Source organism: Balaenoptera ricei, chromosome 6, assembly GCF_028023285.1.
Source record: "Balaenoptera ricei isolate mBalRic1 chromosome 6, mBalRic1.hap2, whole genome shotgun sequence".
In the NCBI taxonomy this organism is placed as follows: domain Eukaryota; kingdom Metazoa; phylum Chordata; class Mammalia; order Artiodactyla; family Balaenopteridae; genus Balaenoptera; species Balaenoptera ricei.
Genome location: NC_082644.1, coordinates 55,549,899 through 55,563,579, shown reverse-complemented (window position 1 = coordinate 55,563,579; position 13,681 = coordinate 55,549,899).

Sequence of the window (13,681 nt, the reverse complement as noted above, 5' to 3'; positions counted from 1 at the left end):
GTTTCTCAACTTTTAAAAGATTATTGCCCCGAACAAGCTTATTTTTAGATATTTTTTTGTTCCAAATTGTTCTCCCTTACCCTCTGCATGAAATTAATACTAAGAATAAGAAGATTTTATTGCGTAGGGTTTTTCACACACTCCCAAGACCCAATTTTCACCCTCTTGGGAGTGATATGGCCCTCACTGAAAATGCATGGCTTACTTTAAATGAATATATATATATATAGTAAACTAATTTTTAAAAGAAACAATTTATGTTTAGTGCAGAAAAATCAGAATACAAACAAAGAGAACATAAAACACACTCATAATCCCACCTACTGAGACACAGTCCATGATTATTCTTTGATATACATATTTGCAAATCCTTGTCTTGATATGTTATGTTTAGTATTTTAGACAAATGAAAAAATAGATTACATGGTATGTAATGTTTTGTAACCTGCTTTGTTAATTATAATATTTGATGAACATTTTTTTTCAGGACAAAAATAGACTTGTACAACATCATTTTTACTGACTGAATGTTTCATTGCTTTGTCAAAATTTTTTTAACCCTATTATTTGATATCTTGGTTGTTTTAGAAATCATTGCATTGATTCAGAATCATTTAGGGAGCCCAGAAATAAACCCACCCACCTACAGTCAATTAATCTTCAACAGAGGCAAGAATATACAGTGGAGAAAAGACAGTCTCTTCAGCAGGTGGTGTTGGGAAAGCTGGACGGCCGAATGTAAATCAGTGAAGTTAGAACACTGTCTCACACTGTACACAAAAATAAACTCAAAATGGCTTAAAGACTTAAATATAAGACATGACACCATAAAACTCCTAGAAGAGAACATAGGCAAAACATTCTCTGACATAAATCATAGCAACATTGTCTTAGGTCACTCTCCCAAGGCAAAAGAAATAAAAGCAAAAATAAACAAATGGGACCTAATCAAACTTATAAGCTTTTGCAGAGCAAAGGAAACCATAAACAAAACGAAAAGACAACTTACCAACTTGGGGAAAGTATTTGCAAATGAGGAGACCAATCAGGGCTTAATTTCCAAAATATACAAACAGCGCATACAACTCAATAACACATAAAAAACAACCCAATAAAAAATGGCAGAAGACTTAAACAGACATTTCTACAAAGAAGACATACAGATGGCCAATAGGCACATGAAAGGATGTTCAGCTTTACTAATTATTAGAGAAATGCAAATCAAAACCACAATGAGCTATCACCTCACACCAGTCAGAATGGCTGCCATTAAAATGTCTACAAATAATAAATGCTGGAGAGGATATGAAGGAAAGAAAACCCTCCTACATTGTTGGTGGGAATATAAGTTGGTGCAGCCACTATGGAAACAGTATGGAGGTTCCTTCAAAAACTAAAAATAGAGTTGCCATATGATCCAGCAATCCCACTCCTGGGCATATATCTGGAGAAAACTCTAATTTGAAAAGATGCACCCCAGTGTTCATAGCAGTACTATTTACAGTAGCAAAGACATGGAAGCAATCTAAATATCCATTGACAGAGGAATGGATAAAGAATATGTGGTGTGTGTATACATACATATATATGTATATGTATGTATGTACATATATACACAATGGAATATTACTCAGCCATAAAAAAGAATGAAATAATGCCATTTGCAGCAACATGGATGGACCTAGAGATTATCATACTAAGTGAAGTAAGTCAGAGAAAGATAAATATCCTATGATATCACTTATATATGGAATCTAAAAATATGATACAAATGAACTTATTTACAAAACAGAAACAGAGTCACAGACATAGAAAACAAAGTTATGGTTACCAAAAGGGAAAGGGGGGAGGGATAAATTAGGAGTTTGGGATTAGCAGGTACAAACTACTATATATAAAATAGATAACAAGGTCCCTACTGTATAGCACAGGGAACTATATTCAATATCCTGTAATAAACCATAATGGGAAAGAATATGAAAAAGAATATATACATTATATATATAATATATATATAGCTGAACCATTTTGCTGTACACCAGAAACTAATACAACATTGTAAATCGATAATACTTAAATTTTAAAAAAAGTCACTGTACTTTCCTTGTAACTAAAACTTTTTGCACATTCCTTAAAATTTTTGAGAAGCAGGATTAAAATCCATGCACACTTTAAAACCTTTATCAACAATCTTGCACCACCTTACATTCCCATTCCCACGCATTAATTGAGGGCGTCCATTTTCCTGCTGCTTAACTAACAATAAGTTATTATCACTTTAAAAAATATTTGCCACTCTGATAAGTAAAACGCTTGTGTTAGTAGGTATTCTTTTATTTCTAGAAAGAGTAGTCTTTTTTTTTCCGTCTGTTTCTTGGCCATTTGCATTTTGTTTAGCCTTTTTCTAACTTAAAAAATGAGCATCTGATTTTTTCTGTAGCATGCAAATGTACAAGGTCAGTGTAAAAACTTATTGTGAGAACAAGCGGATCCTGAATATAAGTTCACAATAAGACAAAGCAGTTATTTGTATTTAAGACACAGATATATCAAATAAGAAGTAAGATTATTTAAACAGAACCTTCTTTGGGATGGCAGAGGATTAGGGAGACCAAGCAAGAATTATTTTCAGATTTAGGGCTTATTAAAATAAGTCATTTTTCTCAAAGGAGAAAGCATCTTTTAAGTTGCTAACATGGCACAGAGAAATTATGTTCTGTCATACGTCTGTAAGTTTACTTTTTATGTGACAAGCTTGACCTTTTGAATAGTGAGAAGAATAGCTCTTTTATTTGGGTGATTTTGTAGATGACCACTTACTTCTACGGTTGAATCCACATCATTGATCCTCAAAAGTTTACACACTTTATCATTGGGATGTTTGGACTCCTCTCATTCTGTTTTTATTCAATTTGTTGACTCAATGAATTTCATCCATTTACTGCCGCAAAATAGTAACTAATTTATATTATGACTCTCAGTGGCCATGAACTATTACTTCACAAGAGGAGCCTCGAGATCTTTGATTCTTTTCATATTTTTCAAGGTAGATTTATGTACCATTGTACACATTTTATTGGCCTCATCTTGAGTTGAGCTCATGACTTCCTAGGTGTCACAATGAATCATTAAGTCCTGTTTTCAACAACAAAACCCAGAAAGCCAGATGTGTTTTTTTTAACATCTTTATTGGAGTATAATTGCTTTACAATGGTGTGTTAGTTTCTGCTGTATAAGAAAGTGAATCAGCTATACGTATACATATATCCCCATATCCCCTCCCCTCTTGCGCCTCCTTCCCACCCCTCTAGGTGGTCACAAAGCATCGAGCTGATCTCCCTGTGCTATGCAGCTGCTTCCCACTAGCTATCTATTTGGCATTTGGTAGTGTTTATATGTCCTTGCCACTCTCTCACTTCGTCCCAGCTTACCCTTCCCCCTCCCCATGTCCTCAAGTCCATTCTCTACATCTTTATTCCTGTCCTGCCCCTAGGTTCTTCAGAACCATTTTTTTTTTTCTTTTTAGATTCCATATATATGTGTTAGCATACGTTATTTGTTTTTCTCTGACTTACTTCATTCTGTATGACAGACTCTAGGTTCATCCCCCTCACTACAAATAACTCAATTTCATTAAGCCAGATGATTTTCAATGAAATGTTGAGAAATGATTATAACCATTGCTTATTTCTAAGCTGAGCCATGTCTCTGGATAATATTGTTTCACTTTTGAAATGACGTTTTTCAAAGGACTGATGATTGTATTATTTCTATCCAAAACTATGACAGCTGTTCTCTACTCTTTGGCATATGAGAACTTAACTGCTACACCAACTTTAACTGGTAGAAAGCCCGTAGGTAGAAAGATGCATGCCCTTTATGGATGGTTAGAATCCTTTTATCAAAAATCTCAGTAACAAAGTGGATGATAAGACATTAAAAGCAAGGAGACATTAACTTTTAATAGAAAATCCCAAATATTTACTTAGTTTCATTAAACATTTTGCCAAGACTTGGTTCTAGATTATATAGCAGCAATAACAACAAATACACACACACACACACACACACACACACACACACAGAGACACACGCAAAGGGTATGTGAAATTCACACATAGACATGTGTTACTCTGTCCTAGATACTGTGCTAGGAGTTAGTCGAGTACATTTTATCCTCACAAAAATATTGTGACCCTTATTTAAAATGGGGAAACCAAAGTTCAGAGAGGGTTTATACCTTTCCAGCTCAATCTACATACTATGTGACTGGTCTGGAATCCGTGTTGCTGTTATTGCAACCCTCTGCCTTTTCCATGACCATCTATGTAAACACATAGACATACAACATTAGATGGTTATATATACAGGCAGGTGGGTCTGAGAAGTGTCTGGTAAAGAGGTTCTAAGCCTCTGGTGGGTTCAGGGACACTGGCGTGACCACTTCAGAAGTCAGCTCGACTACTATTGAGATCTCCGTCCCAAATACCTTAACCTTTTCTCAGACGTGGACAAGCCATGTCTTCTAAGGGGTGAATGGTTATGGTATAGCTCACATCTCCCAGATTCCCTCCCTCAATGGCCCCTGTTTGAGTCACTCAAATTTCCTACTGCATTGCCCAAGACCCATAAGGGAGAAGAAAGATAGCAACCTGAAAGTATTTGATTTCACTAATAAAATTTCAGTCTTGTATGAGAGCTGGGAAAGTGTTCCATCACCTCCTTCTGAGTTTTGCAGTTGTCTTTTTTTTTTTCCCCATACACATGCATACTTGTGTGACTTCTGCTAGCTAGCTTCACATTCTACAACAGTTTGAACCTGGGTTTTATTGGAAGGGAAGAAAACTTTATGCTCATTTAGTCCTTCTCCTTTGTCAGAGGCTTTCATATTCAGGTACTGCTCGGATTTCATGGTGAGACTCTTTCACAGGCTTTGTTTGCCTTTCATGTAACTTTTTTTTACTAAATAAAATGCAGTCTAATGAATGATTCAGCCAACTCATGAGGTTTTCTTGCTTACCTTGGAGGCACTTCCTTGGGAACATGGACAGCCCTCTTCATCCCCGATACCCTGTGTCACCTCCTTGCTCCCCTCCCCCTGCTATTTCTATCCTTTGGAATGGAGACCCCCAACCACCAAGGGCTCTAGGATTGACCTCTCTTCCCAGGAGAGGCCCAGGATGTGTGTTGCCTCTCCCTGCCCACCTTCCATCCCACCTAACACGTTTATTCTCGCCCCTTCTTTGATATGAGACCCTGCTTGCTCACAGGACACACAGAATGGTCACAGAAAGCAGTGACAAAGCCTCCTTTCCTGCACCCTTGTTCCAGGTTATTCTTCCCTGGTTATATACCAGACCCCTGTTGAGGAGAGGTTGACGAGAGAGCAGAGGTAAAGGCTGGAGTGGGTACCTTTCTAGGGGCCAGCATCCTGGGAAGGTTTATCCCTTCCTGCTGTGTTACCTGCACATGTCATTCATTTTAGAAGTGGGTGCCTTCTAATATTTTGTTGCTTGTAAAATATATTTAGTGCCATTCATAGTGTTTAATCCCAGCTATCCTTTTTTTTATTGATCTAAAAATTTTGATGAATGATTTTTCAGTACTTCTGAAAAATACTTGTGTACTTGGTCTCTTTAACCTGTAGGAAGTAAATATTACTATCCAACCTCTTATAATTGGAGAACTGGCAGGTCATACAACTAGGGAGTGAAGGCAAGATTAAAACCCAGGTTTGTGTAATTCCAAAAATCATACTTGGTATGTTATCCATGCTGCCCTCCCACATGATACATGGCCCATTACTGAACTTGAAAAGCAAACTGAATGGAAAATTGCAAATGTGGAGAGAGGAATATTCATCTATTTAAATTGATATGTGATGCTAAGTTTACTAAAGTGAATAGCCAACTTATGGCTTATAAATAACATGATATACCCTAATACTGTATTCCAAAGATGGCAGAGGCAAGTAATACATTCTTACCAGCATGGGATTTATTTCTCTAGGGATTTACATAACATCTCTTCATGGAAAGGAAGAAAGATCATAAAAATGCTGGTAGGTTATCTCGTTGGGTGGAGTTGTAAGAATGATGAAATCATGCAAAAGGGTGTGGCACGTATCTGGCCTTTTATGAAGTTAGGGGAAAGTGTGACATTCATTTCTATTCAGTATGTTAAGTTACATATTTTGTCATGAATTTTTCTCTCTTTCACTTTAAAGATTTTTACTCCACGTGTAAATGGTTCCCTTTCAGATTGTCCATAAAAAATGTAATAAGAGCCTGTCGCAGCTCCCAGAGTTCTATTCAAACAGAAATTCTTTGGCTGTTGGAAATGAATGTGTTTACATTCATGTCTATTGGTCATAAATTTCCATTTTGGGGCAACCTGTTCCAATCTAATAAAAGTGACAAGATTCCATCAATGTCAGGAATCTCAACTTGCTCACCATTAGCCTTTCTCTCAGTCACTTTGCTTGCAGGAATCACATAGTTAGTTATGCTTATTAATGGTGGGAAGTTAGGGAGTGGTTGATCCCTGAAGTTTTTCTAAATCAGTGTGCTGTTTGGATCATCACGTCTACGAATGAAATTGACTATCACATTCTGCAAATTTCTGTTTGTTTTCTGTAGCGTTTTCAAATTTCTTACTGTCCTAAACTTCATGACTGAAACTGTGCACCCACATCTTGTGGGATTTGGATATGCTTCTGTTGAAGAATAGTTGAGTCTAAGATATTCCTTAAAGTCTGGACCTTCGTATTAGTAGGAATATACTTCCTTGTCTTACTTACATTTGTCTATTTTATTGAGAGATCAGAGAGGTCTTTAGAAACCAACGTATGTTTGGATGAGCTGTATTTTGGTTTCCATTTTTAGACCTACAGTGATACTTTGCTGTATTTTCTGTCATTACAGATTATTTCTCCACCTTGGCAGAAATGCCTTAATTTTTTTTTTTTTTTTTGGGTCATTCTATATGATTGGCAGGAGTGATACTCAAAATATTTAGCAACTGGTTCGTCAAAGGCACTGACCAATCTGAACAGCTACTCTGGCCAGATACAAGGGACACTGGCTATAAACAGCTGTGGTAGCTGGGTCCATGCACAAGGGTTGAGTGTTTCTGGTTGGGGAAGTTTTTGGAGCATCTGTCTCAAATAACTCTTTTTGTTTTTTACTTATTGTGCAGTCAGTATCATAGATCACAGAAAATGTTGACAGAGAAACCATTGCAATTATTAAGATGACACTGATGAAAAAGTAATTAGGAATTAGCTTTTATGTCATATTCATGTGGACCTGTAATAATTAGATGGCTCAGTGCAATTCAAAAATGCATTTACTAGGTTTTTGGTGTATCCAGTTCTACTTTGTTTCACCTTTCTTCTGTGAGTGCAACAAACTTCACAAATACTAATTCGCAGCAGGTGTACATAATGTATGAGAGTTAACTACCCCATATTTAAGGTAAAGTTAACAGAACAGGGAGATTAAATCTGAATGCTATCAGATTAGTGGTAAATTTAGGGTCAGGGTTCAAAAGAGATGGTTCATTTACAGTTGTGATTTTTCATGTTCCTCTGATGTCCGGGCATGAGCTCTTCTAGGTAGGCAGAAATGTTTGTTTAAACACTTCACAGTGATATATTAAAGTGGCTACATCAACATTGTCTGTATGCATGTGAAATCCTTGAGAGATTACGCAATTAAAAAGGAAATAGATGAGACCCCTCCCTTCACAGGACCAAAATTCCCTTTAGCTGAATTCACGCTTGGAGAAAGAGATTAACCATTTTTAAAGAGGAATGTCATCTGTTTATGTTTATTTCTTTTTCTCTCCTGGAGATCCTTTCTCACAGTGAGAATGGGTTCTGTAGCACTGCCTAGGGAATCTCAAGCTTTTCTCCCTCCATTTTCTTTCTTTCTTTCTTTCTTAACAGAGAAGGGGAGACAGAAATTAAGGGCCAGCAGTATCTATTCTTTTAGCTACACTTTGCACTGGTACTTACATCTACCCTTTCTTGCTTAAGCTACAGGACCCATCTTTCCAATTTTTTTTTTTTTTTCCCTGAAGGGTAAAAAGAGGAGGTGAGAAACACCATGATCGCTTCATTCCCTTTTAAGTCTGATCAAGGCATGGGGAATCATATTTCTGGTGGGAAATAGGAAGATATTCTTTGAATATCTGCTTTGGCCTGATAGATGCTACTAAACAAGAGTGCTTCTTATCTCTGCTGGCAAAAGAAGGGCAGGCAGTAAAATGCAAAACAGGTAGGTTGGAGAGAAGAGTTATAATGAACCCAAAGACTCAATAGGGAGGAATTTGTATTTTTTGGAGAAAAGAGAGCTAAGTGCTTAACTATTACAGTATGGCAGAGTCACAAAGCCCTTTTATTTTAGATTAGTTGGGAAGAGTTTGGTCTGCAGTTTTGAAAAGACTCAACGGTAAAATTTTAAGTAACTTTAGTTTTATTAATGTAAAGATGAATTTGTTTTAATTCTAACTTTTTATTCTGCTAATTCCTTATTAAATTGTTTCTTCTCAGAAGGCATTAGAAAAAAAAAGTCTTGCCAAGATTGCTTTACTTAGTAGAAGAGATACATTTATAGTTAGTGGTATCTGTATAATAGGAGTTAGAGTGCTAAAAACTTAAACATACTCTGTTATCTGTGGCATAGTAGATAAAAGCGCTGGTTCTGGAATCAGATGATCCAGGTTTAAACCCTAGTTCTCCATCTGCTGAACTTGGGCACTGACTTAACCAAGCATTAATTAATACTTCAGTGTTCTCATGTCTAAAATGACATAGAATGTGTAGCTAAGCCAATGGGCTGGGATGAGGATGAAAGTAATGTAAGTGCCTCAGAATAGTGTCCAGCCCAAAGTAAGTGCTCTGTAAATGTGAATTGTTACCACCGAGTAAACATCAGTCTTTTTATAGTGCTAATATGTGTATCACTCCCTTTCTCATGGGTAAACTTGAGGCTCATCTCTATTAAATGATCACGTTGTAAATTACCAGTGTCCAAAGTGTGTTTTTCATTTTTTTGTTTGTTTGTTTTTTAAAAACAAACTCTTTTGCAATCTTCCCATTGTGCCCAGTCCCACCTCCACGCCCAACCCCCCCGCCCCCCCCCCCCCCCCCAGTACGCCTTCAGGACTGGACCCGGCACCATCACTGGCACCGTGTTCACTGGAAGATGAGTACAGGAATTCTTGGCTTGATTGCTTTTACCTTTCCTGGCACACAAGCCAAGATGTCAGACAAGATGGGTTTGGGGATAGCGGAGACCCTTTTAGTATTAGGCGAAGATGATGCTGATTACGCCACGATGTTATTTTCAGTGAAAGTAACTGCCTCTTTTGTTAACTGGTTCAGAAGGAGCAGGGAGGTAAAGATTAAATGCAGGAATCATTGGGCAAGGCCGAGTTAATTCTTGGAGAACTCGACAACACACTGCCCCATAGTTCTGAAAGGTCATCACAGTGCTACTTAATATTCTTCATGTACTGGGTATTGTTTTCCATATGGAATCCCCAAGTGCTTTCAGCAGCTCGCTTGTTAGCTGCTGACAGCTTTTCACCCAGCGTTTTCTATTCCTCCCCCCCCCCCCCCCCGCCGCCGCCCCATGTCCTCTGCTTTACCCAGATTCTAGATCTTTGCGCTCCACATCTCTTTCCCTGTACTCCCTTCTCACCACCACCACCCCCCTGTTGCATTTTTTATGGTAAATAAAATAATTGTGCAGTGTAAGCCCACTGGGGTAACAAGGCATTTGTTTTTGCATAGCTTTTTGGTAACATAAGCCAGAGGAGGATGGTGAATATTCTTTTATTTACAAACAGTCTACACATAATTCCATTTAACTGTAGATAACAGCGTAAACTGCTTTCTGATTTAACCCCCTTGCTATTTCAGATAAAGAACCTACACAAGCTTTCATTTGAGCAGGGATTTTGCCTAAAAATTGACCCTTTGATAGTGAGCGTCTCAGGGCAATTCTGCATTCCACTGGTGCCATTAGCCTTTAGTATGCGTGTTACAAAGTAGCATACAGAGTTGGATTTATCCCAATCGGTTTAGCATCAAGCTGAAACTTGCACGCAGTCTAAGAAGACAATTAAATCAAGCCAATGGGTCTAAAAATAGGTTCCCCAATTAGAATGTGAGGTCTGGGCTTGAGGGCACTTTCTTGCATTTTGATATTAACTGTAACAAATTAGGGTGTTGGTTACAATTTTATAGGGCCCAAATATCCTGTTGAATAAAGAATGGACTGACATTGGTTGTGATAAAGAGTTATTGTGGCATAGATGGGTGAGGGAATACATATGTATCATATTAGAATTGAGAACATTTGTCCCTCTTCAATACTCTAGCCAGGAAATTAATTCATTGGGAATCTTATTTACACATCTGTTGGTAATGTTTATTACTTGTTAATTCTATGTAAATGGCTCTACTTTTTTTAAAGACAAGTATCTATTTGAAAAGAAAAATGTTTCTCAGCACAGGGATGCCTGTGTGTCACCAAGCTTTATAAACAAGGGCTGGCTCTTGTGTTAACACATGACTGTTCTACACAGGAAAAAAAAGTACTAGTACTGCTTATAAGAATTCACTGCATTTTCTGTTCTGTGCCTTTTACTGTATTTTTATTTACTTGCTATTCTCCAAAGGTGGCCATTTTGAATTGCTTAATATATTTCGTCATCTGAAAATGTCAATGTACTTATGTAATGAAAATGCCAGTATGTATATGGAATTAGCATAGAGATGATGAAAGCAGTTCAGTATTGATCAATAATCATATTTGATTTGGGCTTTTTACTTTGCTTTCCTCAACCATCCTGCACTTTGTTACTTATTGCCACTCACTGAGATTCTGGTCCTGACTAAATAGAAATTGTTCGAGGAAATTTTTTTAAAAAGTGCTAATACTTACCTTCCAGGGGTCTTTTGAAGATCATCCATGTAATACATGGTATAATATATACTAGCATTTCACAAATGGCAGTTAGTATTATTTTAAGAAAACAGACTTTTCATAAAGATGGACACCCGTGGAAAAATCCATCTTTCATTCCGGATCTCTTGTCTTTGAGATCCTGACGCTCCAAATTAGCTGCTGCCACCAAATACTGCCCCTCACTGAAAATGCCATACTGACAGCTCTGTCTTCATCTTAGCTGGAATGACTGGCACCGCTGTATTTTCTGTTCACAAAAATAAAAATACTATTCACCATTAATAAAAATTGTGCCATCCTCCATTAATAAAAATTGGACCACTTGGGCATCTCATGTAGTTCTAGCCTTTCTGTTCTTAACAAGCTAAAAAAGGTCAATTTCACCCAATAAGTGGAAGCAGACATATATTTGAAGAATATGTATTTAATATATGCATATATGCTTACAAACGTATGTCCATACATACCTATACTTGTGCAAATTCGAGTACCATGCCGTTTATTAATAGCAACCAATGTCTCCACAGAAGGCAGGGCATAGTACTGAAAAATAAAATAGTAAAAGTGACAAAAGATAAAAATAATATGTTTAGCATTTCATGTGTACAGAAATGATAAGGTTGGGAGCAGAGCTAGGCACACGGGGGGAAGACTGAAGAAACACGAGTGGCTTGTTAGCAAAATAACCCCAGGCTTCTGGTCCGTGATACCAAGGAAAATGTAGGAATGGTAATACTCACAGATAAAGCTGTATTAATTGAGAGGCTTTTCTGGAGAGAAGAGAAGGAAGTATCTTCTACATGCCGTGAAGATTTACATGTGATTTCCGTAACATCAGGGTATGTTTAGCTAAACATCTTTTTTCTTTTAATAATCATCTGATATTACCAGGTCCTCTGGGGAAGGAAATGCTTTGGAAAAGGAAGTGGTAATGAGGAAGAAAGTCTTAGGAAGTCAGACTGTGGCGTGGGTTGGTGGGTTCTTTATAAGTATTTAATTTCCTGTCTGGGAGGTGGGTTTCTGACTTTGTGTCTTACAAGTGAAGTGACCTATCAAGCTATTTGCTGTGACGTCCGCTGCTTTCCTGCCTGTTTTATCTCCTGGATGCCTAGAATAATATGTGAGGAGACAACAGAAAGCAAGCATATGTTCAATACAAAGGCTCTGTGAAATCTGTGAGCCTGCTGTGCATCAAGCCGATGTAATTCATTTATTTTTTTAAAGCAGTGATGATACACTCTTTCCTCTGGATGACAAATTACAGAGCACTTCTGAAAAGCCCTCTCTTTCGGGAAAACATTCTGCCTCTTTTTTGTTCCTTGCATAGCATCTTTATTCTGTATAATGGAAAAAAAAAAAAAAAGCAACATTGACTGAATACTCCTAGAAAGAAAAAAAAATGATAAAAGAACTAGATTTGAATATGTGATTGTAATAGTGAGCACAAAGGCAATACACATACTGTATACATAACCTTAAGCTAAGAGAAGCAATCCTGTCATAGTTTTCCTGCAGCTATCTAAAATATAAATTATGGCTAAGTCTTGTTGTCTTTTCACTATGTTGGGACCGGAGACTAGAACTGGTTAAGTCTCTTGTAGCAGAGGTGACAGGCAAAGTTTATTTCTGTAGGATCTAATAGGTTAGCTGCAAATAATGATACCTCTCTAAAAAAATACACTAAGAGAATAGTTTTATTTTCCTCAAAGAATACTTTTACTAGTTAGTACTAGGATTTTTGTTAGCCATTGTAGATCTTTGTTATACTTGCAATAGGAAAGATTTACCACCGGTGCTTTCATATTGGGATATATTGATACTTGTCTTCAAGCTGCCCAGTGATCCGCATCACCTTTGATTGTTCAGTTTCCTCCCCAGACAACCATTTCAGATATTTTTCCTGTCTCCTAAAAACCCCTTATATCCCTTCCCTCACATAATTATCTCGTTCTCAAATAAAAATCAAGGTCTTCCAGACTGACCAGCCTCATCTGCTCTTTTTCTTTAGCTTAACCTTTCTCTCCTAGGACCAGAGCCAGAGGAAGGGGAAGGGTGCCTCTCCTCTGAGCCAAGTCCCTTTGGCATCCACAACTTAGATCTTCCTTCTTGCTGCCCCAGGGGTCTTCCTGTGTTCATTATCTTTCTTTGTAGCGTACTTGCTTCCAAACCTTCATACTTCTAGGAATTTATATGTCTTTTTTAACTTGGGAAAAACATCCCTTTGATTCACGTATTCATTCATGATTCATTCAGGCAACATTTGTTGACTACCTATGCATGACTTAGTGTTGGTTGTTTGTAAGCAACAGAAACAGACTTTGGTTACTTTGAACTGAGAAGGAATGTACGGGAAAGATATAAGGGGACCCATAAAATGGGTAGAAAAGTTTAAGGATCTGGTTTTGGAGATGACATAGGCCAGAGCGGTTCGGGAGAATCCAGGTGACAAAGGCTAAAGAAAAAATCGCTTCTGGGATGAATCAGGTTTAACCACCCTCAGCCTCTGTATCACTTTTCTCAAAATTTAAATTCCAGGGAGTGACTGTGTGATTGGCGTGGGATACAACCCCATCCCTAGATCTGAGAAGGGTGGGAAATCTGGATTGACAGACTCAACTAGGACTGCATCCAGTGGGAGAGGGTTAGTCTCAAGATGCTACCGCTAGGAGAAAGAAAATGGGTACCAGTGAGGCAAAAACAAT